Source organism: Macaca fascicularis, chromosome 12, assembly GCF_037993035.2.
Source record: "Macaca fascicularis isolate 582-1 chromosome 12, T2T-MFA8v1.1".
In the NCBI taxonomy this organism is placed as follows: Eukaryota; Metazoa; Chordata; class Mammalia; order Primates; family Cercopithecidae; genus Macaca; species Macaca fascicularis.
Window position 1 is genome coordinate 2,839,805 of NC_088386.1, and position 26,107 is coordinate 2,865,911.

At 44.8% G+C, this 26,107-nt stretch overlaps 1 long non-coding RNA gene across 2 annotated transcripts in view; it reads right to left on the reverse strand.

Annotated features, from left to right (window-relative positions):
* LOC102121357 (uncharacterized) overlaps nt 1-26,107 on the reverse strand; it is a 134,456-nt gene that overhangs the window by 70,465 nt on the left and 37,884 nt on the right. Inside the window, exon 6 of one of the 2 annotated variants that reach the window (XR_010579826.2) lies at nt 22,287-23,181. The exons of the other annotated variant lie outside the window; for it this stretch is intronic. This is a non-coding gene — a long non-coding RNA (uncharacterized lncRNA). Of the gene's footprint in view, nt 1-22,286; nt 23,182-26,107 lie in introns of those variants that run through there. 2 annotated transcript variants of the gene reach the window in all.

Genomic DNA, 26,107 nt, shown 5'->3' on the forward strand with positions numbered 1-26,107 from the left:
ATGATTGGTCTTTCTGTTTTGGACAGCCACAACCCTAACACTGATGGATGTGGCCAGCCCTATTATAAGGTTTGGAGTAATTAGCTCCCAAGACAGTTCTTTCAAGTTTTACGTAGAGTATCTCCCAGAAGCTTAGGGCAAAGGCTAGATATGTTATCAGACAAAGCCAAGTTCTTTACCACACTAAATACACAGACACACACACATACACACATGCATAATAATTACAAACATATGTGTACCTACCAACAAAACCCCAAAATACACAAAGCAAACACTCACAGAATTACATAAAATATTGACAACTTACAATAGTAGTTGGAGAATCCAGTACCAAACTTTTGATAATAATAATAGGCAGATTAAGAAACAGAATAAATGAACAACACTATGAACCAATTAACAGATATCTATATAATACTCCACCCAAAAATAAATAAACATTACTTTCAGAATGAAACATTCTTCAGGACAGACCAAGTGCTAGGTTAGAATACAAGCCTCAATAAATTTATAAGAATTGAAATCATATAAATTATTCTTGCTCACTACAATGAAATGAAATTTCAAATAAAAAACAGAAAGAAATTTGGGAAATTTACAAATATGTGGAAATTAAACAGCATACTCCTAAATTACCAGTGTGTCAAAAAAGCAATCATAAAGTAAATGAGAAAATGCTTTGACATAGAGGAAAACGAAGATATAATTTACCAAAAATGTCTGGGATGATGCTAAAGCAGTGCTCAGTTGGAAAGTTGCAAGTGTAAATGTCCCAATTAAAAACAAAGATCTTCAAGTCAACAACCAAACCTCACCCTTTAAGATATTTGAAAATGAAAAGCAGTCTAAACCTAAAGCTAGCAGAAGGAAGGAAGCATAAAGATTATAGTAGAAAATATTGAAATACAGAATAAAAAACAACAGGGAAAATCAGCAAAATCAAAAGTTTATTCTTTAAAAAAATTAACAAAATTGACGAATATTTAGCTGAACTGATCAAAAGAAGAAAGAGAAGATTCAAATGGCAAAAGTCAAGAATTAAAATGACAGCATTGGCCAGGTGCGGTGGCTCACGCCTGTAATCCCAGCACTTTGGGAGGCTGAGGCAGGCGGATCATGAGGTCAGGAGATCGAGACCATCCTGGCTAACACGGTGAAACACCGTCTCTACTAAAAAATACAAAAAATTAGCCAGGCAAGGTGGCAGGCACCTGTAGTCCCAGCTACTCGGGAGGCTGAGGTAGGAGAATGGCGTAAACCCAGAGGTGGAGCTTGCAGTGAGCTGAGATCGCGCCACTGCACTCCAGCCTGGGCAACAAAGCGAGACTCTGTCTCAAAAAAAAAAAAAAAAAAAAAAAGACAGCATTACTATTGACCTTACAGAAATAAAAAGGACTGTAAGGGAATACTGTGAACAATGGTATACCAACAAATCATATAACTTAGATGAAATGAACGAGTATCTAGAAAAACACAAACTACTGAAGCTAAAAAGAAAAAATAGAAGTTCTGAGTAGATATTCATAAACACATCAAATTAGTTATTGAAAAAAATTTCCACAAAGGAAAACCTGAGCCTACAAGGCTTTATTGGGGAATTCTACCAAACATTTAAAGAAAGATTAATACCAACTATTTACAAAATCTTTCCCAAAAAATAAAAAGAAAGGAATGTTTTCCAACTCATTGTATGAGACAGTATTGCCATAGTATCCCAACTATATAAAGTCATCACAAGGAAAGAAAATAACAGACCAATTTCTTTTTTGAATTTAGATACAAGAATCCTTAACCAAAACTGGGAACCTAAATCCAGACATATTTATAAAATATCATATGCCATAACTAAGTGGAATTTATCCTAGGAAGATAAGGTTGTTTTAACATGTGAAAATTAGTTAATGTAATACATGATATCAATAGACTAAATGACAAAAAACTCATGATCATCTGATCATCTGCATAGATGAAGAAAAAAAAGAATTTGGCAAAAATCCCATACCCTTTCATGATAAAACCGCTTACCACCTAGGAATAGAAGAAAATGTCCTCAATCTGATAATGGGTATTTTTTTTTTTTTTTTTTTTTTTTTTTTTTTTTGAGACGGAGTCTCGCTCTGTCGCCCAGGCTGGAGTGCAGTGGCTGGATCTCGGCTCACTGCAAGCTCCGCCTCCCAGGTTCACCCCATTCTCCTGCCTCAGCCTCCCGAGTAGCTGGGACTACAGGCGCCCACAACCGCGCCCGGCTAATTTTTTGTATTTTTAGTAGAGACAGGGTTTCACCGTGGTCTCGATCTCCTGACCTTGTGATCCGCCCGCCTCGGCCTCCCAAAGTGCTGGGATTACAGGCGTGAGCCACCGCGCCCGGCCGATAATGGGTATTTTAAAACTCCAAAGCTAACATCATGCTTAATGGTAAAAGACTAAATATTTTTCCTATAAGACAGAAACAAGACAAAAATGTCTGCTGTCACCTCTTCTATTCAAGATTGTACTGGAGGTCCAGCAAGGCAATTAGCCAAAAAAAGAAACAAGAAAAAAGAAAAGTCATCCATATTATAAAGGCAGAAGTGAAACTATTTATGGTTTTGAATGACACATCCTTGAATATAGACAATCTTAAGGAACCCTCTTCCAGATCTACAGAGCCATAACATTATTTTGGCAAATGTTGCAGAGTACAAGATCAATATACAAAAATCATTTGTAATTCTATATACTAGCAATGAACAATTCAAAAATGAAATTAAGATTGTATTCCATTTATAATAGCATCAAAGTGACAAAAACACTAAGGAATAAATTTAATGAGTGAACACAAAACTATGAAATGTTGTTGAAAGAGGTTAAAGAAGACCTAAATAAATTGCAAGATTTCCCACATTCATGAATCAGAAGACCTAATACTGTTAAGATGTCAATACTTCCCAAATTGATCTAAATTCAAAGCTTGTATTAGGTTTTTTGCAGAGTTGACAATTTGATCCTAAAATTCAAAAAGAAATTCAAGAAAGCCAGAATTTTCAGAACAATCTGTGGAGAAAAAAGAACATTGTAGACTCCCATATTATTCTTTCAAAACTTACTATAAAGCTAATGAAGACAGTATGATATTGGCATAAGGATAGAAATATAGATAAATGGAATAGAATTCAAAGTCCAAAAATAAACCTTTACATTTATAATCAATTAATTTTTTACAATGTTGCCAAGATAACTTAATGAAAAAAGAATAAACTTTTCAAATAATGGTACTGGGTCAGCTGGATATCCACATGCAAAAGAATGAATTTAGTGTTATTTTTCACAGCATACAGTAAAACTAAGTCAACTGGATCACAGACTTAAAAGTAAGAGCTAAAATTATAAAAACGTCTGGGAAAAATATAGGAGTAAACCTTCACAAACTTTGGTTAGGAAAAGCCTTCTTAGATATGACACCAGAAGCATAAGTAACGAAGGAAAAAATAGACAAACTGAACTTCATCAAAATTTAACTTTCATGCTTCAAAGGACACCGTGAATGAAGTGAAAGGACAACTACATAATAGGAAAAACTTTTTGTAAATCATGTATCTGATGGGGAACCTGTATCTAGAATACATAAAGGACTCTTATTATTCAATAATATAACACAAATATCCCAATCAAAAATCTAGGAAAAAGATCTGAACAGACATTTCTTCAAAGAAGACATGCAAATAGTGAGTAAGCACATAAAAGCATGCTCAGCATTATTAGCCATCAGAGAAATAAAATCAAAATTACACTTCACTCCCACTAGAAAGGCTTTAATTTAAAAAAAAAAAACAATTATCAACAGGGATATCAAGAAACTGGAATTTTCATGCATGCCGATGAGAATCTAAAATGGTGAAGCCACTTTGAAAAACAGCTTGGAAGTTCCCAAAACTGTTAAACATAGAGTTACAATATTTACCCAGAAATTCCACTCCTGGGTATATTTCATTTCCTTTGGATATACACAGAGAAGTAGGATAGCTGGATTTTATGGTAGTTCAATTTTTAATTTTTTCAAGAACCTGCATACTGTTTTCCATAATGGCAATACCAAATTTACACTCACACCAACAATGTACAAGGGTTCTCTTTTCTCCACACTCACATCAACACTTCTTATCTCTTATTTTTTTATAATAGCCATCCTAACAGATGTGGGGAAATATCTCATTATGGTTTTGATTTGCATTTCCCTGATGATAGTAATAATGAACACTTTTACATATGCCTTTTGGTCATTTGTATGTCTTTGAAAAATGTCTATTCAAGTCCTTTGCCTGTTTCGGGAGGTTTTGTGTTTGCTACTGATTTGTATGAGTTCTTTATATATTTTGGATATTAACCCCTCATCAGACATATGATTTACAAATATTTTCCCCCGTTCTGTAGGTTGCCTTTACATTTTTTTACTGTTTCCTTTGCTATGTAGAAGCTGTTCATAGTACTCTCATAAGACTACGATTTCTGTGGTATCAGTTGTAATGTCTCTTCTTTCATTTACAATTTTATTTATTTGAGTCTATTCTTTCTTTTTATTTATTAGTCTAGCTACACATTTGTAAATTTTATTTATCCTGTAGTACCACTTACTTATTTTTGTTTTTGTTGCCTGTGCTTTGGAGTCATTTTTTAAAATCATTGCCAAGATCAACATCAAACAGCTCTTTCCCTATGTTTTCTTCTAGTAGTTTTATGGTTTCAGGTCTTACTTTTGAGTCTTTAATCTATTCTGAGTTAATTTATCTGTATTGTGTAGGATAAGGGTTCGATTTTGCTCTTTTGCATGTGGATATCCAGTTTTCTCAGCACCACTGAAGACAGCGTACTTTCCCCATTGTGTACCTTTGATGCTCTTGTCAAAGATTAGATGACTGTATATGTGTTGCTTTATTTCTGGGCTGTCTATTACATTTCATATGTCTACATATCTGTTTTTATGCCAGTATCATACTGTACTGTTTTCATTACTACACCGTTGTAATATTATTTGAAATTGGAAAAAGTGATGCTTTCAACTTTGTTCTTCTTACTCAAGATTGCTTTGGCTATTTGGCGTCTTCTAGAGGCTCCATACAAATTTTAGGATGGTTTTTTCTATTTCCGTAGAAATGACATTGAAATTTTGATAGGGATTGCATTGAATCTGTGGATAACTTTGGAACGTATGAACACTTTAAGAACACTGTTTCTTCCAATGTATGAACACAGGATATCTTTCCATTTATGTCTTCAATTTCTTCATCAATGTGTTATAATTTTAGTATATAGATTTGTTCACCTCCTTGGTTAAATTTATTTCAAAGTATTTTATTATTTTGATGCAATTGTAAATGGGATTGTTTTCTTAATTTATTTTTCAGATAATTTGCTATTAGTATATGAAAATGCAACTGATTTTTGTATGTTGATTTTGCATCTCACACCTTCACTGAATGCATTTATTATTTTAAACACTTATTTGGTAGATTCTTATGGTGTTCTGTACATAAGATCACATTTTCCACAAACAGAAACAATTGTACTTCTTCCTTTCCAATTTGGAGGTAACCTGTTTCATTTTCTTTCCTGATTGTCGTGGCTAAGACTTACAGTACCGTGTTGAATGGAAGTGGTGAAAGTGGGTGTCCTTGTCTTGTTCCTGATCTTAGAGAAATAGCTTTCACCTTTTTATGGTTAAATATGACGTTAGCTGTAAGCTTGTTATATATGGCCTTTATTACAATAAGGAGTATTCCTTCTATAGCCAATTTATCGAGAGTTTTTATTATAAAAGAATGTTACATTTTCTCAAATGATTTTTCTGCATCTATTGAAATGATCATATGGTTTTTATTCCTCATTCTGTTAATGTGGCATATGGTGTTTATTGATTTGCATATGTTAAATCACCCTAACAACTTAGAGATAAATCCCACTTGATCATTGTGTATGATCTTTTTAATGTGCTGTTGAATTTGGGTTACTAATACTTTGTTGAGAATTTTGTATCTAGGATCACCAGGGATATTGTCCTGTAATTTCTTTTCTTTTAGCATCCTTTTCTGGCTTTAGTATGAGGATAATGCTGGCCTCATAAAATGAGTGTGTAAGTGTTGTCTGCTCTTCAACTTTGTGCAAGACTTTGAAAATGATTGGCATGAATTCTTCTTTAAATGTGTGTAGAATTCAACCATGAAGCTATCTCATCCTGGGATTTTCTTTGCTGGGGGGTTTTCTATTTGTTCAGATTTTTATATTTTCATGATTCAATCTTGGTAGATTGTACGTTTCTGGGAACTTTTTCTAGGCTATCTAATTTGTTGGCACATAATTATTCATAGTATTCTCATGAGACTATGATTTCTGTGGTATTGGTTGTAATGTCTCTTCTTTCATTTACAATTTTATTTATTTGAGTCTATTCTTTCTTTTTATTTATTAGTCTAGCTACACATTTGTAAATTTTATTTATCCTGTCAAATGATCAACTTTTAGTTTTATTGATCTTTTTCATTGTCTTTTTAGTCTATTTTTAATTTACTTCTGCTCTAATCTTTATTATTTCTTTCTTTCTGCTAACTTTGTCTCAAGGTATTTTTCAATTTACCTTTTGATTTCTTCTTTGACCCTTTAGTTTTTCAGGAGTATATTGTTTAATTTCCATGTATTTATGAATTTTCCAGTTTTCATCCCGTTATATAAGTATGCAAATTATATCTCAAAAATGCTGGAAGCTTTTTTAAATGAGACACACATACAGAGGCTATCTGTTCAATTTTTGGCCCATTCACATATGGGACAAATTTTTTACTATTATGCAAAATTGCTCTGTTTACAGTATATCAATGAACTAATCTGTCTTAATATGTTTGAAATTATTCAGATACAATGTGTATAAAAATAACGGTTAAGCTCTGAAAGTGAAAAATTTATATATTACAGATAATCTAAAGCAAAACAGAGAGGTAATTTCATATATTTGTAACAGAGTTAAATTGTTTCATCAGCCAGGTGCGGTGGCTCACGACTGTAATCCCAGCACTTTGGGAGGCCCAGGCAGGCAGATTGCTTGAGCTCAGGAGTTCGAGACCAGCCTGGCCAACATGGTGAAACCCCGTCTCTACTAAAAAAAAAATACAAAAACTTAGCCAGGCATGGTGGCATGTGCCTGTAGTTCCAGCTAGCTAGGAGGTGGAGGTGGAGAGTTGCTTGAACTGGGAGGTGGAGGTTGCAGTGAAGCCTGGTAACAGAGCGAGATTCCATCTTAAAGGGAAAAAAAAAAATGAATTTATGTCCTTTGCAGCAACATGGATGCAGCTAGAGGTTACTATTCTAAGCAAATTAACACATAAACAGAAAACCAAATACCTCATGTTCTGGCTTACACATGGGAGCTAAACATTGGGTACTTATGGAAGTAAAGATAGCAACAACAGCCACTGAGAACTACTACAGCAGAGAGGGAGGGAAAGGAGTAAGGGTTGAAAAACTACCTATTGGATACTGAGAGGTGAAGCCAGCTGGACTTCCTGGGTCGAATCCGGACTTGGAGAACTTTTCTGTCTAGCTAAAGGATTGTGAACACACCAATCAGCACTCTGTAAAAGCACACCAATCAGCGCTCTGTGTCTAGCTAAAGGATTGTGAACGCACCAATCAGCACTCCGTAACACTCGCAGGGAAGGTCTGCCGAGGACCACAGCTTCACTCCTGAAGTCAGCGAGACCGTGAACCCATCAGAAGGAACAAACTCTGGACACATCTGAACATTGGAAGGAGCAAACTCCAGACGCACCATCTTTAAGAGCTGTAACACTCACCACAAAGGTCCACGGCTTCATTCTTGAAGTCAGAGAGACCAAGAACCCACTGGAAGGAATAAATTCCAGACACAATACTATGCTCAGTACCTGGGTGATAGGATCAATCATATTTCAAAACTCAGCATCATGCAATATGCCCATGTAACAACCTGCATATGTACCTCCTGAATCTAAAATAAAAGCTGAAATTATTTTTAAAAAAAGAATAGAATAAAATAAACATCAATGACAATAATCACTTATCTCACATCTCACCAGTACCATCTACTTTTTTACATTATTGGGTTTTTTTTTTTATTATTTATTTATTTATTTATTTTTGAGATGGAGTCTCGCTCAGTGGCCCAGGCTGGAGTGCAGTGGCCAGATCTCAGCTCACTGCAAGCTCCACCTCCCGGGTTCACGCCATTCTCTTGCCTCAGCCTCCCTAGAAGCTGGGACTACAGGCGCCGCCACCACGCCCGGCTAATTTTTTTGTATTTTCAGTAGAGACTGGGTTTCACCATGTTCTCCAGGATGGTCTCGATCTCCTGACCTCGTGATCGCCCGCCTTGGCCTCCTGAAGTGCTGGGATTACAGGCATGAGCCACTGTGCCCGGCCTCATTGTTGTTTTTTAAACCTATGCCAGCTTAATAGGTGAAAAATACTTTTGAAAAAAACTTTTATGCTTTTGAGCTAGAACATTTTTTCCAAGTATCTGTTAGTAAGTTATTTAAATCTTTTTCCTATTTGAAATACTATAGTCATAGATTTGTTTAAAGCTTCTTTGTAGTAGTGCTTCTATATATTTAATTTTGCATCTTGATTTTAAAAACAACAGTTGATCACAACACCAATTTGTATGTGATCTCAAATAAGCTTAATTTTAACTGCTATGTAACTGCCTTTTCATGGTTATATAACAGATTACCGAATTATTTCTCTAATACTAAGCATTTTATTGTCTTTTCTTACACACACACACATACACACACGCCAACAATGGCACTAATGCTCTTGTCGTGGAACTATGTCTATGTTTATTTTATTTCTCTAGAAAGATTACTAGAAATGAAAATGCTGATGCTAAATATGAATTTTTCTCAATGCTTAACACAACTTACCTTCCAAAAGGCTTGCATTAATTCCCCCATTTCCCCCAAATCCTCCATTTCCCCCAAATCTTGAGTGCTTTGAATATTACCCTTTTAAAATGAAAATACACGTATATTCTTAAAGACAAGTAAATTAGCTGGTCTAAAGAAACCTACAAGAGAGACCTGCACCACTGCGTTACACTGTATGTAACCAGCAGATGGCTTGCGTCTTTCCACCCTGTCTCTGCTCAGGGCAGAGTCCACTCTTGTGCTACTCACACTGACCACATGCCACACTGCACGGCTTCTGAAGAGATGGTCACTCCTAGGATGTGATGTGCCTTCTACGGTGGCTGGTTTTGGACACCTGCTTCCAGTGCTATGCTCTAAACAAGGAATGCATTTTCCCAGTGGCATGGGTAGCTTCAGGCAGCGTGCCAAGCATATCCTGGTATTGGCTCCTCCCAGAACAGCACATACAAACTGAAGGTAAGGGACAAAAGGGCCCTTCTTCCAGATCATTCTAAAATCTGTTCTTGGAGTTTCCTGCCACGGCCTCCAAAATGATCTCCACATGTCAAGTAACAGGCACAGAAGGAAAAAATCAACCACGTGCTTCACCACAGAGCACCCCTGAATGGACCCTGGAGCTGGGGCAGAAAAATGTTTATCAGAGGGAAACAGCCTTTCGTCAGAGACGGCGTCCCGAGAGACACGTGTTCACCCCGTTTTCTGCAACTTTGAGTAACATTCCCTACCAATGTGCTGAAGAGCATCTTCAGAGGAAAGAGCAGTGTGGCTGAGCACCATGCACAGCCTAATTGGAAGGGTATTTCTGGAAGAGCACACCATATGCTTTCCATTTGCATCCCATCTATAAATACCCCAGGAACAACTCGAGTCCATAAATACTGTATTCAGAATGCTTTGCTGGAAACATCTTTCACCACTCAGTCGTCTGTTTACCAATGTGACTGTTCCTTGCCCCACTCGTCGTGCAGACTCATCCCCAAGGTCGGAGCCATGTTGGGAAGCGAGTGGGTGCCACAGAGCCAAGGGTGGCCAGGCAGCCTCTCCTCTGTGCCATTTGCTTGGGTCTTCTCCCCCATCCAGCTCTCAAGTCACCTCCAGGTGGAAAGGGACAGAGGATACCTCCTCAGCAAAAGCCTGGATAAGAAGACATGGAATCTTTAATGAAACCCTAAAGAGACTGCAATAAGGGAAGAGCCCTGTGCATTTGCAGAGCTAACCTTTAGCCAGAGAGTCCATGTACCGTGGACAGTGCAGGAGCTGTCTTCACTGTGAATCTGTTCTGCTGGAATTACCTTTCTTCTGCCAATGAGAAAACCAGGACTTGACAAGATTAAGTATCTCACCTTATGAACAAGCCAGGATTCTAACCAAGAGTTTCTGTCAATCTACACTCATAACAGGTGGCGAGACTGGTAAACCCCGAAGCACGGCTATCCATCTGCCAAAGGATTAGGAATCGCCACCATTTGCTTTTCGAAAAAGTGACTTTATATGCACACTCTTATTCTCTACTTAGAGTTCCTAGGAAAGGGATTTGGAGGAAATGTTAGTGGCTCCATTTTTCAGGCAAGAAAGGTGAGGCTCAGAGAGACTTACGCACAGATACACAGTTGGTAGACAGTAGATTTAGGAGTTGGATTTTGATTTGCCAACTTCTATTTCAACGTCCTTTCCACATGCTTAGGACACAGATGTTATTTAGGAGGAGTAAGTAATCAAGCCCTGACCAGCCCATAGCATCTCAGAACACATTCAGGAGTCAGGTTGGCTTTCAGGCCCCATGCTCTGTGCATGGGGCACTGGGTTTGGGCCGCGTCGGTGGTCAGCAGGTGTGAAAGCCAAAAGCCTATGGCATGGAGTTCTACTGAAAGCAGGCAGCCCCACAGAAGGAACATGCGAGGAACTTTCTAGATGCCCGGGGAGAGGTCCAAGCGGAAGAAAAAAAGGGGACATAAAGAATGATTTGTCGAGTTAACTCTATAGTACTTTCCACTCTCCACAGCTGAAGCTCTGGGAGGGCAGGGCCGTCTGTCTCCTTCACTCCAGCATGCCACGTGCGGGACAGTCACTTCTGAATGCATGAATGAGGCAACCCCTGGGAGACCCACCCGCTGCCCGCCAGCCACTGAATGCTGCATGTCACAGCACCGCAGTGTCAGGGCTAAAGTATTCACCAGAGACCGGACGGCAACACTGCGGGCCAGCATCACCCCAGGGGAGGCCCGAGGCCAACACACACCAGGTCAGGAGGAGCCTCAACTACCCTTGAAAAATAAACAGCAGCTGGATACGGTGGCTCATGCCTGTAATCCCAGCACTTTGGGAGGCTGAAGCAGGTGGATCACCTGAGGTCAGGAGTTCGAGACCAGCCTGGCCAACATGGCAAAACCCTGTCTCTACTAAAAATACAAAAATTAGCCGGGCATGGTGGCAGGTGCCTGTAATCCCACCTATACTCTGGAGGCTGAGGCAGGAGAATCTCTTGAATCCAGGAGGTGGATGTTGCAGGGAGCCGAGATTGCACCATTGCACTCCAGCCTGGGTAACAAAGCAAAACTCCGTCTCAGAAAAAAAAAAAAAAAAAAAAGGAAGTAAATAGCATGACCCACTCAGCCTGTCCACACACAAAGGTCAGCTTCATCCAACGGGGATCCCAGGGCACAGGCCTCTGCTCGCACAGCCTGACATTCTAGGGGGAAGCGACAATGAACAAGGAATCCACAAGGACATTTCACGTGCACTTGGTGCCGTGAGGAAAAACAGAGTTAGCTGCTGGAAAACTCCTGGCAGGCAGGCGTGTGAGCCGGGCGGCAGGACATCCTCTCTCAGAAGGGGACGCTGGCAGAGAGAGGCACTCCAGGGGTCAGCCTGCCGGGTCAGAAGCCCAAGGAAGTTTCAAGTGGCCAGAGTAGAGCAAGCGAGGCAGAGAAAGAAGCCAGAGCTGGGCTGGCCGCATCGTGGTGAGCCTCGTGCGTCACAGGCCAGGCCTGGCATCTTCCTCCGACTGTGAGGGGACACAAGGGGTGGGCGTAGACGGCCTGCAGCCTGCTTTTCTAGGGTCATGCTGGCTCTGCCAGGAAATAGGCTCCAGTGAGCCCCAGGGTCGAGCCTCTGCAGCCCCTTCACTCACTAGGAATTTTTGGACCCGCGGAGCATCTTCCCACCTGTTCCTGCCTTTCCGGGCTGTTCTTTAACAACCTTGCCGGGGAGTTACTCTGACAGAGAACCCCATTCTTCTCACGCCCCAGCCTAGCAACTCCTGGAAGAGAGTCCAGAATCTCCTAGGTTTCCTTAAAAGGGCAAAACTGGGAAGCCAACACAGCAAAACCATCGCAGGCCACTAACTTCCAGCCATGGAAATGGAGGGAATATGGACTGGCGAGGTAGGGGTGCAGGATCACCGAGGGAAAGACCCGCCTCAGCTGGGCAGGTTCTTCCCAGGGGCCCGCACCCGCAGACTGCACCAGCGCCAGCCGGCAGTAGGAAGCGCCTATACCTGTGAGAGAGGACGGCCGCTGGAATTCAGCGCAGTGCTGGACGTGAAATGAGGCTGAGAAGCCAGCAGTGTCCTTAGGAGATTTTTGAAGCCAGGAATGGTGGAGCGGATTGATAATTTGAGCCCCTTGGGAATGCCAGTCTGCCATGGGTCTGATGTTCCCCCACAGTCTTGCTGGTGTGCCGGACTGCACGGCCAATCCGTCTCCAGAGGCCGAGCAGTCTCCATGGCATCTAAGTAGGTCAGGGCGACCACAGCATGACCACCAGCTACCACATGACCACTGCCTGCTGCTAAGTTTGCTACTTAATCAAAAAGTGACGGCCCAGGTCAGGCACAGTGGCTCATGCCTGTAATCCCAGCACTTTGGGAAGCCAAGGTGAGTGGATCACCTGAGGTCAGGAGTTCAAGACCAGCCTGACCAATATGCTGAAACCCCGTCTCTACTAAAAATACAAACATTCCGCCACGCATGGTGGCAGGCTGTAGTAGCTGTAGTCCCAGCTACTCGGGAAGCTGAGACAAAATAATTGCTTGAACCTGGAATGCAGAGGTTGTAGTGAGCCGAGATCACGCCACTGCACTCTAACCTGGATGGCAGAGCAAGACCCGGTCTCAAAAAAGCAAAACAAAAGTGATGGCTCTTGGCCTGGGTTCCTCGGCTGCAGCACAAACCCACTGCCTGCATGACATACATGTGGGCCCATTGCACCGCCTCCGTGGGACTTGGAGACAAGGAATCCAAAAAACTATGTGGATGCTCCGGCTGCTACTCTTCCTATGAGAAATATAATCTTTCATCTTCAGTCCAGGAGGTGGTTTTTCTCTGACAGCATTCATGACACTAACTTGTTAGCAATATTTGAGTCGAATGAAATCTCGGACTCAGACCTCACCAGTCTTGACATTGACCTCTCAATTATATCCTAACTCCATCTTTGTAAAGAGGCCAGAAGATGTTCCTAACACCAAGGCAAATGGGAGGAAGAATATTGGAATCTGTCAGAAGCACAGTAGAGGCTGTTTTCTGAAGGACAGGGTGCAGGTGGGGGGAGCTGTAGGGAGAATGAGGTCCCCAATTTAAATGGAGGTACCAAGAGGCAAATGGCAAAAGCCAAGCCCTGGCACTGCTCTGTCAGAAGCAGGGAAGGCACAAAGACCACAGCGAGCAACTGGATTTGTGGGGACATCACGAGGCTCTGCTTCTGGTTAATTAATTGTGGGACGTAAGGACCAGTGCAGATCCATTAGCCCAATAAGGTTGTACCTGCATAACACAAACAAAAGCAATTAAAACACTGCCCACTAGGTTAAAAGTAGCCTCTGCTGAGCCCCAGATTGGAGGGAGATCTGCAGCTTCCCACTGGAATTGCAGACCTGAGTGAGGCTCCCCTCTCAGTTCATACGACAGTGCACTGCTTAGCTACGTGCAACAGCTAAGCAAGTCTGAGTCTGCTCTTTCCCGACATACAGGAATTGCAGACCTGAGTGAGGCTCCCTTCTCAGTTCATACGACAGTGCACTGCTTAGCTACGTGCAACAGCTAAGCAAGTCTGAGTCTGCTCTTTCCCGACACACAGGAATTGCAGACCTGAGTGAGGCGCCCTTCTCAGTTCATACGACGGTGCACTGCTTAGCTATGTGCAACAGCCAAGCAAGTCTGAGCCTGCTCTTTCCTGACACACAGGAATTGAGTCTGCCGCTCACCCACACCCAGACCTGAGTCTGAATCCCCAACTTATCTTAGATTCACATCTCCCCTTCACTGTCGCTCAAAGCCTGAGTCCTCCACTCACTCACACCTAGAACTAAATTGGCCCTTTAACTACATGCCTGACATCAGCCCGCTGCTCATCTATGCCCCAGAGCTAAGCCACTTCCTAAATGGATGTTTACCAAACAATGTGGTGAGCAGCAGGAGCCAGAAATCAGTGTGAGCGGCATGCCAATCATTTTTGCTCTCCCTCTATTCAGAGTTACCAAGTTGAGACATATGCATTTAGTCCTTTAAAAATACAACTACCTTTGGTGTGCTGGACACTGTTTTAGTCACAAGAAACATAGAGGTGAACAAGTCAATCCCCTGCCCTTACTAGACTAATAATTCTAGTGGGAAATTTAAAAATTAAATTGATTTGCAATGGCCTGCATCACTCTTTCTCAGAATGTTGGCAAGCATTTCATACCGAGGCCAACGGGTGCCAAGTATTTCCATCTTGCACAGCTTTAGACAGTTGCATCCCACCTTCAACCCACGTGAGACAAGCCTAGCGGTTCCTTACAAGCAATAATTTCTTTAGCGATTACAGAAAGAGTTTTGTGGCCTCCTCAGAACCTCAAGCCTGGCCAAATGAGAGGCCCCCAGAGAATCGTAGTGAAGAGTTTGGATTGTCTGCTCTCAGGGCCACTGCATCTCGGTTGGGTTAGGGCTGTTTTGAGACTTCTGGACCCTGTGCTGTCTTAGGAGAAGAGCCCCCAACAGTCCTTGAGAGGGTAGGACAACTGTCCCCTGGATGTGGGGGAGGGCAAGGCAGGAACAATGTAGCAGAATGAGGGAGAAGCTGGCACTGCTGGAGTCTGGTGGGGCAAGAATTCGGGTGTTTTCCTGGCAGGGTGGTTCATGATAAGGTTTGTGGAGCCCTGAATGGTCTGGGCTCCATCACGTCAACGCCCCACTTCCCAAGAGGGCTGCATCCTCAGGTGAGAAGACCCTGAGGTGGGGGTTCTATTCTAGGGCCCGGGGTCATGCAGAAGAGCGTCCCAGGAGTTTCCATCCCTGAGTCCCATAGAGGAGCTGGGACACTTTCCGTGACCAAGAGCTTTGACAAGACAGAAATTGCCCAGAGAGCCAGCCCAGCAAGAAGCCCCTGTCACCTTCTGATCCCTCTCCCGTGCCCCAGCCACGAAGGAGCAAGAAGGGGATGGGCGAGGAGGAGTCAGAGCAAGGGAGAGGCCATAGGCACGTGCACTGCCTGGCCGGCCCATGGACAGGTGGGGAACGGGGTGGGGTTCCATTCACTCTGTGACGTCCAGGGCTCTTCCCTGGTCATAACCTGGCACATGGGGTCCCCTGAGCAAATCAGAGCTGCTGAAAACATGCTGTGATGTGAGATGACTGAGGGAATACAGTGTCAAGGGGTGGTTAGTGCTGTGACTCTACCCAAAGCCCACGAAGGCACACAGTGTGGCCGCACTGAGGGGGCGGAAGGCCAGGCAGAGGCTCTCTGGCAGCGGTGAGCCACCGCAAGTAGGAGGGGAGTGCTCCATGCATCCAGCCCTCTCTCGCCCCCAGCTCCAGGTGCAGATAAGTAATCTTCACCTCATCACCAGCCTGGACCACATCTGGAGCCTAGCTGGCCTCCCAGGCTCGTACCTTGCACTCCCCACACTGCCGTGCCCCTTCCAAAACATACATCTGAGCACACCCCTCCTTCACTCTGCCTCTTCAGAAGCCTTGGTTTCACTTTAGAAGAAAGCCTCTAAGTCACTGGCGAGGCTAACGGGCCCAGGTGCCCAGGGCTGGGCTGACCCCTCTGACCTCCTCACTTCTCTCCCAGTGAAGGAGACATAAGTTTTATTGAGGACTTACATACAGGGGCAATCCAGTGGTGGTGGGCTGGGCAGGACAACCACTAGCAATTGTAAGAAGCATGCAGTTTATGTAGCATTTCCACTCAGCACCCTCCACCTAGCAACCTCCATTTAACCCAAAGCAAAGGGCCTCTATTTCTTGCATGTTCTGTGTTTCAAGGAAAGGGCCAGGGGTGCAGATATGCTTCGTGGAAAAGGAGTGAATCCTTGGGTTGGCCACTCTTGATTCCTTGGCTAGGAACTCTGAATACATATTCTTCTTAGACCACAGAATCATTCTTGGAGTATGTTTCCGTTACTGCTGTCAGGTGTGTCTGCCATACTCTGAATCTCTTTTGTAATTCCTGAGCTGATTTACACATTAATTTGGAGGACGAGAGGGCCCAGATATCTCCAGTCATGTGATAAATGCATCAGAAATTAAAGCCTGAGAGTTAGGTGTTCAAAGGCAGCTCATGGCCTGGCACATTGAGGTGAGCAGAGCGGGTCTGCAGGCTCAGAGTTCCGGTCCCCTGGATTCCCAGTGCAGCCTCCAACATGGGCCCACCAAGCCCTTCTGCAAGACCCCAGAGGTTCATTTCAAAGCAAAAGGACTAGGGACTTCTGGTTTCAGTTCCACCATGTGAAGAGCTTGGCAGTCATCACTCTTGTCCTTATAGCAACAGAAAACTGGAAAACTGAAAATCAGCAACTTTCCTAGGATCCACCATAAAAATGAGGTTGCAAAACAAATTAGATACCTCAAAATCCAAAGAGACAGGTGCCTCCAGAGTCAGAGCTGAGACCTGCTTATCTGGAACAGAAGCTGCGAGGTCATTAACAGGGAGGAACACTTCAATGGTAGTTTTGACAAATTGCTGGAGGCTGAGTGTGGACTAGCATAAGAGGAGAAACTATTGGGGCCACCGAGTTAAGAGTCCCTAAAATGTGTGGCCTTTATACAGATATAAAGGCCAATGTTCTCATGGTGAAGATTCTAGAAGGATTCCCCTCCTGGCCCTGACAGGGGGATGCGAAGAGCAATTATTGTGACATCCGCCCAGGGCCTCCCCCATAATAAAGATCTGCTCTTCAGGAGAAAGGACTTTGCCACGACCTTATCTATGTCGGGGATGGGAATTCTTCCCCGTCAATCTCCCCTAGGCTTCCTGGATCACCGGAAAGGGAGAAAACATTGGTCCATGAGAGCCATAGCTTCTGGGATGTCGATTGGAAATATCGCAGCCAGTGAAATGTGTAGGGTGCAGAGGAGAAAAAGGCAAACTGTATACCAACTCCTTCAAAGACCAACTCGCCCAAGGAGAATGTCATGACCTGAATAACCCCATATCTAGTAAGTAATTTGAGTCAATTATTAATAACCTCCTAAAATAGTACCAAGGCCACGTGCCCTTACCGGTAAATTCTACCAACATTTATGTAAAAAAATTTTTGATTATCATTAATCACAATCTCTTCCAGATAACAGAAGCAGAGGGAGCACTTTCCAAGTCATCTATGAGGCCGGCATTGCCCTAATAACAAAATGATATGTGACATTACAAAAAAAGATAATTGCAGGGCCGGGCATAGTGGCTCACGCCTGTAATCCCAGCACTTGGGGAGGCTGAGGTAGGTGGATAACCTGAGATCAAGAGTTCGAGACCAGCCTGACCGACAAGGTGAAACCTAGTCTCTACTAAAAATACAAAAATTAGCCAGGTGTGATGGTGCATGCCTGTAATCCCAGCTACTCAGAAGGCTGAGGCAGGAGAATCGCTTGAACCCAGAAGGCAGAGGGTTGCAGTGAGCTGAGATCGCGCCACTGCACTCTAGCCTGGGTGACAAGAGCGAAACTCACCTCAAAAAAAAAAAAAAAAAGATAACTGCAAACCAACGTATCTGATTTATTTGAGCATAAGCACAAATATATCTGAGAAAATATTAGCAAAACAAATCCAACACCATATAAAAGGAATCATATCCACAACTCACCGAGATTTCTTCTGGGTATCCATGGTTGGCTCAATATTGTTCACCAGTCAGGGTTTTGCTGTTTTTATTGCTAAGGCTGAGCTGGCCCTTGAGGTCCTTGTGCAGAGCCTTCAGTCTGCTGCGCAACTGCTCAAGCGTCCCTCCACTCATGGAGCTTTCACTGGCTCCCTTGCTGAGCAGGCTGCACCATCCCACCCCACAGAGCAAGGCAGCCGCCTGCTGCACCCAGCAACACGGTGGCCCAGGCAGCATGGCTCCCGACACTCTTTTCATGAAGAAGAAACATCAAGAAACTGTCCAGGCTGAGATCCAATTCCCTGCTGAGGGTATAAAGGGAGATCCCTTGGCACACATGCTGTAGAATCACAGTCATGCTATCACCACCTGCTCGTGGAGCCGCTGGAGAGCCGTGCCCTGACAGCATCCACCCTCCCTGCAACATCAGGACCCACAGCTTCCCTGAACAGATGTGCAGTGTGAGTGTGGAGGGTCGAGCTCACACAGCTGGAAAGTAGGGAATATCAGCTCTGACTCAGTTTCCCCTGCCCTGGCCTACTTCATACCACCCACACGCTTCACATCTGCTAGCCTTGACTGGCATCTTCCCCAGTGGCCTCTGGTGCCCCATGCTGGACACTTATCCCAGCACAGTGCCCTAAGCCTCACAGACGCTAGACGGGGGTGGGTCAGGTTTAATTTATCTGTGGCAAAGCCTAGCAGTGAAGACGTTACTTTTCTACAACACACCGTCAAGGAGGCCATGGAGGCGCCAACTAATTGCCTTGATGCATGACACCCTCGGAGACCCTCCCAAGCCTCCCCTGGCTGGGATCAGCCTCCCTGTCCTGGGCAGGGCTCTAATCCAGCACTTGAGCTCTGTACTCCACAGGGCAGCAGCCCTGTGGCCAGAGCTGTCCAGGCACAAGGTCCTGTTATAACCACTCAGTCCCACCCTGGATGGGGAGGATTGTTGCTGGCTAGCTTTGCCTGTGAGGCCCACAGAGAAATCCCGATAGAAACGAATGGATGGGAAGCCGGGTGTGATGGCTCATGCCCACAATAACAGCACTATGGGAGGCCGAGGCGGGTGGATCACTGAAGGTCAGAAGTTGAAGACCAGCCTGGCCAACATTGTGAAACCCCGTCTCTAGTGAAAATACAAAAAAATTAGCGGGGCATGGTGGTGTGCACCTGTAATCTCAGCTACTCGGGAGACTGAGACAGGAGAATCGCTTGAACCCAGGAGGCGGAGGTTGCAGTGAGCCGAGATCGCATCACTGCACTCCAGCCTGGGAAACGAAGCGAGACTCCATCTCAAAAAAAAAAAAGGAAAAGAAAGAAAGAAATTAATGGGTCAGGACATGCGGGCGGGGACAGAAGCGTCTCTGCTTGCCCAGCACAGTTGCACTCAGCTTCAAGGAAGCTTCCCCACGTCTAGGGGAAGTGGTTACGGCTTTCTAGTTACCATTTAACATGACTTCTAACCACTTGTGTTTCTTCTGTCTTCCCCCCTCCCTTTCCCACAGACATTTTATTTCTGTACAGTCACCAAACTTTTCTAATTATAGCCAATGGGAAAGAAACCACATCCCACAGCTAGAGACACATTTTGTTTGTGATTAATTAGAACTAATTGATTGGATACCTTTCCTAATGTGTGGTTTTATGGTCAGGTTGAAATTTAAACCCAGTCCACCCAGGAGCACTCTCTGGATTCAGGGAGGGTTTGGCTCAGAGGGGCCCCATCAATGAGGGCGTCATAGCACCCAGGCTGCAGTGACAAGTCTGTGTCCTACCTGGGCACCCACCTGCCTGTCCCCCCTCACGGCAGGGGAAGGAGCCCCAGGATGGGGTTGGCACAGCTCAACTCAGTTCTGCCTGTCATTTAGCAGACTTTCTGGCCCAGGCACCCTGCAAGGTCTGGGGTTACAGTGGTGAACACGCCCTCCATGGGTCTAGTCTGATCCAGGCGACAGCAAAGCGAGCCAGCAAGTATAAAAGTATGTTTGGGGGCTGCAGCTGGTGGGAAGGTCCACAGAGCCTTAGGCCATCAGGGGCTGGCCCATCTCAGCACTGCCCACATGTGCACGGTCACTCTTCTCTGCAGCTGCTACTTCGGGGGTAGCTCTCTTCTTAGAGAGTACTTTGCGAGACAAGCCTTCAACGTTCTTCCTAACTCAGTCTTTCAGGACCAAACGTGACCCTGCCACAAGGCGGGGTTGGCCTTTGGAAATGAAGTCAGAGAAAGCCCAGCTAGGCCTGTCCACGGCACAGAGGCAGGCCCACCGAGGCTTGCTTTCAAACCCTACCGGGCTATTTTGCTTTGGTTTTTACCAAAGATAACTTTGTTATATTTCACATTATATCCAGCTCAAATTCTTTTTTCAATCTCTTCATTTTAGAAATTAGGACACTCAGGCAAGGAGAGGGTGAGATCCTTGCTGCAGGTCCCAGAACTAGCCAGTGTCGTGTTTGACGGCAGTCATGGCTCCCTTCTGTCTCGGGTGGGGCTGCCTCTTCCCAAGGGCCCCTGGTTGAGAGAGGAAGGCCCTCCTGGAGAGGTCAGCCCTTCCTCCCGCTTCACATCCTCAGACAAGTCAGCAGGCCAGCAGAAGACTCCTTTCTCTCTCTTCACATCTCAGGCCAATCTTATTCTCAAATTCATTAGCGGTGATTGTAGACCCAAACTCAATGGGTATTTACATCAGTTTCAATTAACAGGAAGTGCAATTCAAGCTGGCTCAAGTAATAAAAGATCTCTTGTCTCTCATACTGGAAAGGTCTGTGGGAAGCATGGGTTCAGCATCATTAAATCAGATTTCTATCTTCCCCACTACACCGGTCCCAGTGCTGGCTGTTTCCTCAGACTGGCTTCCTTCCCAGTCGCAAGAGGGCCACCAGCACACAGGGCCACAGGGGAGCCCCTCGCTTAGCCACCAAACTCAACTCCTGATCTTGATGCTGCCTGGTCACGCCCTGTGGACAAGGGAGCGCCATGTGGGAATTGGCTCAGGCCTAGGAGAGAGGGACACAGGTGGCCTGAACCAGTCTCTGCCCTTCGGCCCAGTGGAGACAGGCAAGATACAGGGGCAACCACCATGTCCACCATGCCACCGCCTTCCCTGACTGTGCAAGATTCTTAAAGGAAAATTTTCTGATTACACAAAAAATATAAAGTGGAAAATAAAGGTCAATCAACCTCACGTAAGAGCTTTCTATTGCAAACACCGAAGTGTGTTTTCTCCCTGTCTTTTTACAGTTTAATTTGACCCGTATAATTCATTGTCCCTTTCTCCAACAGCCCAGTTTCATTAAGAGTTGTACCCCTCCCTGGTGGGGGTCCCCCAGGCCTGGTCTGAGCCAGCGTAGAGCACTTCTGGCCTGGGGCTTGGTCCAGGGGGTGAAGTGACTCGGTCTGTCCCATCAGAAGGGGCCCTGGGCCCGTTTCTTAGGATGCTGGGACAGAGGTTCTCACTCTTCATGAACCCTAGGACTGCTCTCCCCCATGAGAAGAAATCTTGCCTAACATCAGAATCAACAGATAGAAAGGGGCCCTGAGAAGTGTAAACCTAACAACAGAGCCTGGTAACTTCGTAGGAGTCCCACCTACCCCAGGAGGCACAGGCAGGTGAGTGTTTTTGCTTAAACGAATTAGGTTAGGCTTTTCACCAAATGCATGAATTTTTCTTTTCTTTCAATTGAGATGGAGTTTCACTCTGTCACCCAGGCTGGAGTGCAGTGGCACAATCTTAGCTCACTGCAACCTCCGCCTCCCAGGTACACGTGATTCTCCTGTCTCAGCCTCCTGAGTAGCTGGGGTTACAGGCACGTGCCACCATGCCCGGCTAATTTTTGTGTTTTTGGTAGAGACAGGGTTTCACCATGTTGGCCAGGCTGGTCTCAAACTCCTGACCTCAAGTGATCTGCCCGCCTCGGCCTCCCAAAGTGCTGGGATTACAGGCACGAGCCACTGAGCCTTGTCCCAGTGCAAGAATTCTAACTGACACAACCTTTTCCACAAGTAGGCTGCAGAGTCCTATATTTTTAATGTACGTCTGCGTCTTCATCCCTAATCCTTTCCTCAGGCTATATCCCCAGGCAGAGAACTGCTAAATCAAGGGCTTAATTTTCAAAGCTTTGGATACAGACTGTCAAGCTGCCCTCCAGAAATGCTGGATCTCACAGCATCAGGGCCATTTCCTCACCACATAATCAATGGATAACTACCACATTTTAAAAGGCTTTTTAATGTGTTAGGTGAACTAATTCTGCATTCAAATACATGAATGAGTATATTTTACAATGAAAAATCAGGTGGGTTTCCCACTGTGCACAAGCTCGTTCGGGCACTGTGCTCTGCGGGGCACCAGAAAGAACCTGTGCCCCGAAGCCACAGACACCCGGCTCCTGCCTCGGCCGAGCCGCAAATTTACACACTCACGTGGAGTGGAAATGTATCATTTGGGGATGGAGGCTGCCCTGCAGCATCTGAACACCTACTTTTGCAGCGGGTTGAGAGGCTGAATATGTCTCCATTGCAGGATTAAAGATCCAGGGACCCACTTGCTCTGGGCCTACACAGCCACTGTGGCCTGTCAGAAACAGAGCACTGACTTGGAGTTGGGAGCCAGTGACCACAGGGTGAGCAGAGGGCCCAGCTCCCAGGACAGGGTCTTTGTATGGTGCTGCTGGGCCCTGGTGCGTCCTGCCACCTCCCTTGTCCCTGCTTATCTACCAAACCTTGTTCTCCAGCACTCCTGGTGATTTTTCAACCCTGTCCTATCTTTGACATAAATCCCTTTCCTGCCTGAAACAGTCAGCCTGTGTCTCTTGCATGCAATCAAGAGCCCTGACTAATAGCGTTCCATGATCTCTCTGAATGTGGGTATCTGCATGAGAGAAGGGCGCGCCGCTCACTCTCTGCGCAGCAAGACCATGGGACTGGACCCCTCCCTCCAGCTTCCATGTCAGTGTCACCTCCTCATGGAAGTCCTCCCCGACTTCAACCAGGTTCAAACCCCTCTTTCTTCCCCTAGTAATAGTTTTCAAGATTTGAATTGAACCACTTGCTAAAGTTGTTGTTTTGTGTCAGGTCCCCACTGACGTGACACATCTGTGAAGGTGGAAATCAGAGTCATTGGTTCCCTCTTGCATCCCAGGATCCAGTGTGGTGTTTCACAATGACTGTGGAATGAATGAATGATAATATTATGCTGCAGATTTCTTTCTCAAAAAGAGTGTAATCCATACTAAACCACACTCAGAAAGATAGACATGGGAACATTTAACCTTTCATGACTGTGACCTTTTTAAGAGAAACTTTAGACATATCTCTTCACATGATTGCAATAAATGTATATCTAAGAACCTATCATGCCTTTTTAACATGTTAAATCTACTTTTTATCCATTCATTACCTCTTCCCTCTTGGGTGACTCTGCAAGCTTCTTTTTTATGTAAAGTATGTTCTCCAAAAGGCAAAGCACAGCATTTTTAAACGAATTTGTTATCCAGAGACTTCACACATTGAGACCAACCTTGCCCTTGGTTACCTCTGACCAGTGAGGTTTCAGGGGTCCCTTCACACCACAATCAATGCCAGGGCCTGGGGAAGAGGAGGTGCTGCGTGAGTCCCAGGACAGGGTATGCATGGCCAGCAGCACCCTGGAAGCTGCACTGCTGGAGCTCCCATCTCTCCCTGCTGCCCTCAGCATCATTGCACCTCCCGCTGGCGCCCGCGTATTTTATCTGTGTATGCAGACTCACGCTATACTGATCTTTGAAATGTGGGCCCTCTTGAGTTTCCCCTTCCTTCCCGTTTCTCCTTGTTTGTTTTCTCGGCTCCTGCCTCAGCTCCTAGAGCCCTTCCTCCACCCGGAGGTGGATGTCCTTAGTGCTGTGCTTACATCATTGTTTGAAATGCTTGTTCTCCGGTGCCACAAAGAAATAGCACTTGAACATAAATTTAATTTATTTAGTAAGGCCATTTTTACTCCCTGCAGAAAGGGTACACTCACCAGCAGTTTTGCCACGAGAGTACACCGAACAAAGGAGACAGAGTTATTTATAACCTGACGCCTCCACCCTACTGCTGTGTCCGGTTTCCATTGGCTGGAACGGGACCTCACACTCTGTATTTGTCCCGATTGGCTAACAACTTAGAACTTTTTTAAAGAGGCAAAGGTAGAGGAGACGAAAGGAAGGAGAAAGTAACTTGTGGAATGCTGAGAAAGGTGAAAACATGTTCAAATAAGGAAGAGGAATAGGCTATGACCTGGTGCTTGTTGGACCAGTATAAGCGTGCCAGGGCAAATATTTAAGCTAAATTGTGGGAGCTAAGAACATAAAGTACATCGATTTCTTTATCACAGTTAGCAGATATTTAAGAATGTTAACACAGGTCTTTGAATAAATTTTGCTTTTAAGAGAAGTTACTATTTATTCCTAATTAGATGGGGAGGAAAGTCTTTGAAGAGGAACCTCTACTCTTTACAATCATCCTTTGTCGATTTTCACAACGCTTCCAATTAAAAGAAAACCCCAGCTGGGCGCGGTGGCTCCCGCCTGTCATCCCTCACTTTGGGAGGCCGAGGCAGGTGGATCACAAGGTCAGGAGTTCGAGACCAGCCTGGCTAACAAGGTGAAACCCCGTCTCTACTAAAAATACAAAAATTAGCCAGGTGCAGTGGCGGGCGCCGGTAATCCCAGCTACTCAGGAGGCTGAGAGAGGAGAATTGTTTGAACCTGGGAGGCGGAGTTTGCAGTGAGCTGAGATTGTGCCAATGCACTCCAGCCTGGGTGACAGAGCAAGACTCCATCAGAAAGAAAGAGAGAAAGAGAGAGAGAGAGAGAGAGAGAGAGAGAAAGAGAGAGAGAGAGAGAGAGAGAGAAAGAGAGAGGGGGAGAGAGGGAGAGAGGGAGAGAGGGGAGGGAGGAGAGAGGGAGCGAGACGGGGAGAGAGGGCGGGAGGGAGGGAGGAGAGGGAGGAGAGGGAGGAGAGGGAGGGGAGGGAGGGAAGGGAAGGCAGGGAAGAGAAAACCGTTGGACATTGTGAGCTTTCTCTTCCTCTGGCTTTCTCCTGTCTCAGCACTGTATTGGGAGAGACGCCAGCTGTTTTACTCAGAGCCTTTGTTTTCTTTTTCCATTATTAAACTTTTTATGTTCAAAAAAATTACAAATTCACAGGAAGTGTCAAAAATAGTACAAAGAGGTCCCCTGTACCCTTCACTCAGTTTCCTATAAAAGTAACATTTTTCATAGGATAGTGCAATATCAAACCCAGGAAACTGATGTTACTATAAAGAGTGTGTATAGCTCTGTGCCCTTTTATCACATGTATGTGTTTAGGCATCAACCACCACACTCGAGACACAGAACCGCTCCGTCCCCACAAAGATCTCCCTTGTGAAACAGTCACACCCACACCCGCCCCAATATCCCTAAAAACCCTGGGAGTGAGAATTTCATTTCAATCTCTATAACTTGGGCTGGGCACGGTGGCTCACGCCTGTAATCCCAGCACTTTGGGAGGCCAAGGCTGGCAGATCTCCTGAGGTCAGGAGTTCAAGACCAGCCTGGCCAACATGGTAAACCCCCATCTCCACAAAAAACACAAAAACGAGCCAGGTGTGGTGGTGCATGCCTGTAATCCCGGCTACTTGGGAGGCTGAGGCAGGAGAACCCCTCGAACCCAGGAGGTGGAGATTGAAGTGAGCCGAGATCATACCACTGCACTCCAGCCTGGGCAACAAGAGCGTAACTCCGTCCCAAAAAAAGAAAAACTCTATAACTTTATAATTTTGGGAATGTTTTAATACATGGAGTCACACAGTATGTAACCTTTTGAGACTGGCTCGATTCACTGAGCCCAATATCCTTAAGATCCATCAGAGTTGTGGAGTGTTTCAGCAGTCAGTCCCTTAGCGTTGCCGAATCATATTGCGTGGCGTGGATGTACCACAGTTTGCTTAACTCTTCACCTGTTGAGGGACCTGTTGGTTGTTTCCAGTTTTTGGCCATCACAAGTAAAGCTGGTTTGAACATTCTCTACAGATTTTTGTGTGAGCATAATTTTTTAATTTATCTGGAATAAATGTCCAAAATTATTGCT